Raw genomic sequence first — 7,495 nt, 5'->3', positions numbered from 1 at the left:
ATGGTTTGTTTTTGTTTGTCTCTTTTCTTTGTTGGATAGGGTGCAAAAAAGGGCAAATATAACAGCAGATACACCATAATAGAAATTGATGTTATATGTGTTTAATTTACCTGGGAAGCACCAGAGTGGACAGAACAAATACCAAAGAAGTCATTTCCCAAGATGGGAGCTTTCAAAAGGAAAGTTTGCACTGTAGAGACTATGGAGAAAGTGAGGCATATCTGACAGATATTTGTTGCTAATACCCTATGTTGTGCCAGACAGCATTCTCTATTCTCTTAGATCAGCACCTGGCACTGGGAAAGAGAGAGCTAAGGAAACAAGGCTGCCACCATCTGTGTGATTACTTATAAATTCAACTCATCCTGCATTGTAAATATCAATTTGACACTTAGATTGAGTCTCTGAATAGCTTCCTCTTGATATCATTTTTCACAGTGGTTTCCTTTACTTAAATGTAAGGGTTATTATGTTCTAATAACTTAATCATCCTTAGCCGACTCTTTCCTAAAAAATTAAAATTAAAATTGGAATGACTTTCAGAAAAGTAAATATTTTTGGGTATGTTATCAATTAGCTCTGCTGTAAAATATAACCCTATTCTCTCTTTTTTCACTTTTATATTGATAGTATATCTATATATTGATAGTATAAAAAAGATGATGATGATGATGATATGAAGGTAACTGACACAGGCTTGATTTAAACTCTTATTGCCAGTATGAACACCAAAACTGAAACAGCAAAAGCTCTGTTGAGAAGTTGTTTTAACTATATGCACCTACAGCTTTTTTACAACCCCAATTCCGAAAAGGTTGGGACAGTATGAAAAATACTAATAAAAACAAAGAGGAGTGATTTGTAAATTAGATTCACCCTAAGGTATATTGACAGCACCACATCTACACATTATATTATGTTTTTCCTTATGAATTTCATTGTTTTTTGAAAATGTACAGAAATTTCAAATCAGATGATTGCAACACACTCCAAAAAAGTTGAGACAGGAGCAAATTAAGACTAATAAAAATTTGATGAGTTAAAATAACAAGGTGATTTGAAACCGGAGATAAAACAGGTGAGGCAATCGTGTCATATATAAGGAGCCTCCAAAAACAGCCTAGCCCTTCAAGAGCAAGTAACAGATTCTTCAGCAAATTATCCAACACTTTGAGAACAGTGTTCTTGCACATCTGTGAGAACATCATGAATTCAGAAAGATATGTAAAAAGTTTGGAGCAACATATATTGTCATCCAGCACCGTCTTTTCCAGGGGCATCCATGCAATTTCCAGCAGGACCTTCAAACCACATACTTCCCAGATTATAAGCGCATGGCTGTGAAGCAGAGAGTGTGGGCACTAGATTGGCATGCCTGCAGTCCTGACCATCTCCAATTGAGAATGTGTGGTGCATTATGAAGCACACCATATGGCAATGAAGACCCCGTACACCTCCGTGAAGTTGGCACCCCATAAAACGAAATAATCTCCAAAACTATGCCATTGGTTTGTGCTGCGTTTGTGCTGATTTGTGCCGCAAAAATGAACGTTTGTGCTGTTTTGGTGTTTGAGATATTGAACATTATTTCTTTGGTTGTGTTACGTCACTCTCCACCCCATGTCGTTCAAATCGCTCCAAACCGGTGTCATTCGTTTGTGCTTGGTTTGTGCTGTTTTGTGCCGTTAAAATTAACATTGTATTTATTTGCCTTTCGCAGATATAGCTAATTTAATTCGGGAGCTGTGACGTCACTCTCCACCCCATGACGTTCAAATCGCTCCAAACCGGTGTCATTCGTTTGTGCTCGGTTTGTGCTGATTTGTGCCGCAAAAACGAACGTTTGTGCTGTTTTGGTGTTTGAGATATTGAACATTATTGTTTTGGTTGTGTTACGTCACTCTCCACCCCATGTCGTTCAAATCGCTCCAAACCGGTGTCATTCGTTTGTGCTCGGTTTGTGCTGTTTTGTGCCGTTAAAACAAACATTGTATCTATTTTCCTTTTGCAGATATAGCAAATTTAATTCGGGAGCTGTGACGTCACTCTCCACCCCATTTCTTCTAAATCGCACAACAACTGTGTCGTTCGTTTGTTCTCGGTTTGTGCTGTTTTGTGCCGTTAAAATTAACACTGTATCTATATCCCCTCCTTTAGAAATAACAAATATAATTCGGGACAGTGACGTCACTCTCCACCCCACCTCATCTAAATCGCCCCAAAACGGTGCCTTTTGTTTGTGCACGATTTGTGCCGTAGAAAGAACCATCATAAATTATTCCATTCTTCAGACACAAAATCTTTGGAGGAGTAGTGACGTCACGCAAGCAAGCCGCGCTCTCCATCCATCTCGTCTACAAACCTGTCTGGTGCGTTTGTGCTCGCACATGGCCGCTTCTGTCATTGTCTTTTCTTCTTTAGATAAGGAAATGTTTTATTGCCAGTGACTTCATCAAGCTCAAGATTAAAAAAACAGTATGTGATTGATTGACGCGTATCACTTTAAAATGCACGTTGGTTTTTGTAAACTTTGTAGCATGTCGGAACATTGCGCACGCCCTTCATTTGTTTGTGTTCTTGTCCGTCGCTTAATCTCCTTTGTTATATTATTATGTTTTTTATTCCAATCGAGCTTAATTTATCAGATGGAAGTTTAGGCTACTGTAGTTTGTTTTAAATGTGTAGGCTATTATCTTGGCCTTGGCCTTATCTAGGCCTATAATGCAGATGATAAAAAATAATCTGAGCATTTTATCTTTCTCTGAAGGAGGAAGTGAACCAAGGACAGGTGAGCAGTGTTTCTGTTTGTTTAAAATGTTTTTAAAGCAAATAATCTAGGACTGTTACTTGTTAGTTTGCTATTCTTAGCTGGTTTAACGTCTTCCCGGCTTTGACCAGTTTAGGATTCTGTCATTTCATACTAAACAAAGAAAGTCATAGAGATTTTATGAATTGTTGGGTGAAGTATTCATTTAATACCAGCAAACCACCTGGTTAAAGTTTTTCTCTCTCTCACTCTGTCTCAGCTGAACAGACAAAATATCCAAACAAATGAATGTAAAAATAACAGAGCAATTTCTGTGGAGAATTTACAAATATTTAAAGAACCATAAAATAAGAGAACTACAAAAATGTTTTGACTTAATGTGAGAGAAGTGTTAAAATGAATAGATAAGGGTACAAATAACATAACAGAACATTTACTAAAGAAAAATAGAACTTCTGTTCAAAAAATCATGGAACTGTTAAAACAGGCATAAAGTGAATAGAGATAATGTAGATTAACAACAATAGAAAAACAATATAGACCATTCTCTTATTGATTATGAACTAATTTCTGCAGAGACCAGTCCAAGAAATGCATTAATCAAAGGTTTTAGTCCTCCTTTGTGAACAACATGACATGGGGTTGTATTTTGGTTTTGGCTGAGACTGTTGTTACATGGTCACACAGGTCATCATATTTCTCCCAGGCAAAAGAGTTTCTTCGGCAGTAAGCCACGTAATGTCCAAGAGATTCCCTTGTTGGTCCTGGAATGAATGCAACAACCCCTCGCAAAGTGAACAACTGATTGTCCAGCTCCATGTCGACAGGGATTTCAGACAGTGGATGGTTAGTATCCACACTTGTTTCAATACACAGTAGTTGTCCAGGTATGCATCTGTGTGTGACAGAGCCATTGCAGAGGAATTTCATTGATGGACCATCCTTAATTTTCCAGCTATCTGGACACTCTTGGGGTGATTTCAGTGGCTTCAGACACTTGGACCTGTTGAGGTGTAGCCCATCTTCCAGTGCTGCTTGGAGGCTTTTCAGTCCACCAGTTTGTAGAATATCTACGTTGACTGGTAGGAGATAGATGGTCCTTGAAGATTTTGTATTTCGGCTGCAGTATGGAGAAGAGCACTCAGCTGTAAGTGTTGCACTTGGCATTTGTTTCATTGTTGATGTGATAATGTTAGCAACATTGCAATCTGCATTGACCTGCCTCACACCTGATTTTAGGTGAACACACTGAAATGTATCCAATAGCATTTTTGCCCTCTTTGCGTAAACATCTTTTCCAACTCCTTTTGTGACTATGGTCTTTACCAAATCCAACATTTCAGTTTTCGAGTGCTCTTTGTCAAGATAATGACAGAATAATCCACTGTCACAGAATGCAGAGCAAAGGCACTGGCAAAAGGAATCAAAGGCACAGGTATTATTTACACTTACAAGCATTTTGTCAACCAAGATGGGCTTTTTAGCCTGGTAGTTGCCATTTTTCAAGACATTAATTTTTGTCTTTTTTCTTTTCAGGTTTATGTCTGCATGCAACCACTCAGAGCAAGGGGTCAGGTAGGACAGTCGCTTTTTTGGAGGAACACCGAGGCCTTTCCAGTTTTCAACAGGGTCTTCCTCTACTAATTGTTGCTTAACCTCTGTGTCCTGCTCACTATGGGCAGTTTTTGTCTTCTGATTCTTTGTCTCAATGTCCTCTGTCTTCACCGGTGCAGAGGAAAGCCTCATGTTTCCCTCAAGAAACTCAAGGTGGCGTATGACAAAACGGTCAATTCGGATGGGGAGGCTTTCATGTTTGAAAAGACCATGTTTTATGTTTTTAAATTCAGCCTCAACATTTGCAGAGGTTGCTGTGTTGTATATGCTTTTGAAGTGCGGAACCATCACAGCTGTCCAAAGGGGTAGGTAGCATGCCATTCTTATTATATTTGGGATAAGCTCTGGAAGGAAATGAAGATTGTCTCTGTCACCATGATGTGCTGCAATCATCTTACTTTCTTCACAGATTTCTGTAACCCATGTTTTCAGATCTGTGTGTAGTGTCTCCTCAACTCCAGTCACCTCTGTTAAATGGTCGTCTTCAGTGACACATGGCAAGACCCCCTCTGAAAATCGTCTTTTCAATTGTGCTTTGCATGTTTCCGAGACAACAGGAAAACCTTTGTCATCGTTTCCTTCTGATTCACTGAAGGCAACAACTGCAATTGAATAAATGAGCTCCCTTGCATCTTCCAGTGTATCAGACTGTAAAAGTTGTGCCATGGCTCGTAGATAGAATTCTCTAACTCTGTTTCCTCTTTGTCTTAGGCATTCCCACCGACTAATGAGCTTGATGCACTGTGCAACATCTACTCTGATCAAGCAAGGTGGTAGCTTTGAGTCTTCGGGCTTCCTTGCAGCACTCCAAAGCACTGATTGATGTATGTTTTCAGGTCTGGGTAAGGAGTGAAGGCCTTAACCAGTGCTCCAAGCAAAGCCAAGGAGAAATCACAGACCGCCTCTTTGGGCACAGCAGCACCTGCTCGTTGCCATTCCATGAGCCAGTTGGCAATAGAATTGATGGTGTGGTTCTCTGATAGCATTTGCACTACTGGAATATGATCTCCCTGTGAACACAAAACTCCTTGATACAGGAAGACATGTCCAGAATTGCCACAGGGTCTTCTCAGTCTTTTCACAACTGTACCTGTTGCATCAAAACTCACAAATGAGCCAGAGTACTTGGATTTCATTTGATACACTTGCATCTGAGATGGGGTCCAGTAATGGCAAAAAAACCTATCAAGGCCTATGTCATGAATGCTTCCATTGTGGGGTACACTGTATTTTAGTAGATGCAATGACATGATTGGATCTTTGTCTCCAAGCTCTTTGTCACCCATCTCTTGTTTGGCTTTTCTTAATGTTGCCTGATTTGGCAGGTGGCTAGGCTCTGGGTCACCAACATCCATCAGTTTGTAAGCCTCAGCTGCTCGCCATATATGTGCTGGTTTTCGGCCTTCCCAGAGTTCTTTAGACACACGTGTTCTCAGATCTCCTGATAACTTCCGTTTTGCTTTACCAGTATGGAGACTGTTATCAACATTGCGGATTATGCATTGAAGCACAACTGGTTCATTATCCACTGGCATGTTCTCTGCTTTTATAGACAATTGTGCGTCACACTCTGTGCAGTGCCCAATTATGTCTATGTAGTGAGATGTGTTATTTGGAAAAAATGTTGCCCTCCTGAATCTAAGAGTGCATGAGGTCTTGATATTTTTCCATATCTCCTCATACAAAACGTGTGTCCATGCACCACGTTTCAGGATGGTGTATTCTCTTTTACATGTGTTGAGTGATTTGTCATTGTAATCAACCTTTTCAGGACAGATTTCTACCCATTTCTGATGAGAGAGACTGATCTGCCATTGACACTGCTGAATGAAAATCTGCTAAGCTTTCTTGTGAGCTGTCACTGTTTGGACCTTGATTTTGCGTATCTGTGTCGATTTTGCATACCTCAAGGATTGCCATATATTGTGCCTATTTGTCTTCACAATAGTATAAAGGTTCTTTGGTGAAACTTTGTTATTTAGTTGTTTGCTTAAATCTGCCCACACCTTTTCTGTGGGAACTGCTATGTTTGTTTCTGTAATAATCTGTTCCTTTGCAGCACTGATGACTTTAATGATGTCATCACGTCCACAGGCTGGTTCCCTAGGCATCTGATCAAAACAGGTATTATTTTTAATGTAGTTGGGCCAAATTAACTAACTCGTTACCAACAGGTTACATGCTTATTCATACCACGGTTATATATACACACACACACATATATATATGACCCTGGTTTGAATAAGCATGTAACCTGTTGGTAACAAGTATATTTATTTATTTTATTACTTTCTTCCATGGAATCGAGATGTTGGGCAAAATGATAGGGAGTGACTTAGTCGCCATTCACTGCATCTTTTTTTTCCAAATCAGTTCAAGTAAATTATGGCTGAAATAAAAGCATGTGGGCTGTACAACTTATATGTATTATAGTCCAATTGTTCTGAGGTCATTCAATTAGATTTACCTCAGAAAATCTTGTCATCCATCCTATATTGGTCGTGTTTGGATATTGCTACTTTGTTATGACTAGAGAATCTGTCTAGTCATCTCATCTCAAAGTCATTGTTTTCTGTTAATCTTTCATTCCAGTGATATGGATCACCAAGTCAATGAGTTCAGAAAAAGATTTACTAAGAATCCTTTTGTGAACTAAATCAACTAATTCATTAGAAAAGAGCTCAAATACAACACATTCTCCAATTATATGAAAAGTAGGGTAACACTTTATTTTACGGTGTTCATGATACAGAGTAATTACTTAATTAATTACATAGAAGTAGCCGTTGTAATAACATGTAACTAAGTTATGGAACAGCCTGTACTTACAGATTGTAATTATGCACATGTAATAGGCAGCTACTGTTACACACATGTAACAAGCAGAGTTGGATAAGGTTTATAGATACACATGAAGTACACTTAAGTACATTCTTGATAAACTTTATTTTACGTAGCTTATCCCTGTGTTATATTATGTAACTGCTATGTAATTAGGAAGCTACTGCATGTATTTAAGCTGTGAACTAGTGAGTTAATTCAAACTAAGGTGCATATGGATAAGGTAAGATGAAATGAAGTACACTTAAGTACAATCTTGATACGCTTTATTTT

General features: G+C 38.8%; 1 long non-coding RNA gene across 1 annotated transcript; it reads left to right on the top strand.

Moving 5' to 3' along the window:
* Window positions 1–2,377: 2,377 nt before the first annotated feature.
* Window positions 2,378–3,883, top strand: LOC127632507 (uncharacterized). Its single transcript, XR_007969104.1, has 4 exons — window positions 2,378–2,475; window positions 2,768–2,788; window positions 3,455–3,613; window positions 3,723–3,883. It is a non-coding gene; the product is annotated as an uncharacterized LOC127632507 (long non-coding RNA).
* Window positions 3,884–7,495: the final 3,612 nt, after the last annotated feature.

The sequence above is a fragment of the Xyrauchen texanus genome, chromosome 39, assembly GCF_025860055.1.
Source record: "Xyrauchen texanus isolate HMW12.3.18 chromosome 39, RBS_HiC_50CHRs, whole genome shotgun sequence".
Lineage (NCBI taxonomy): Eukaryota > Metazoa > Chordata > Actinopteri > Cypriniformes > Catostomidae > Xyrauchen > Xyrauchen texanus.
The sequence above is the reverse complement of the archived record's forward strand: the minus strand, read 5'-3'. Positions and strand labels throughout refer to the sequence as shown.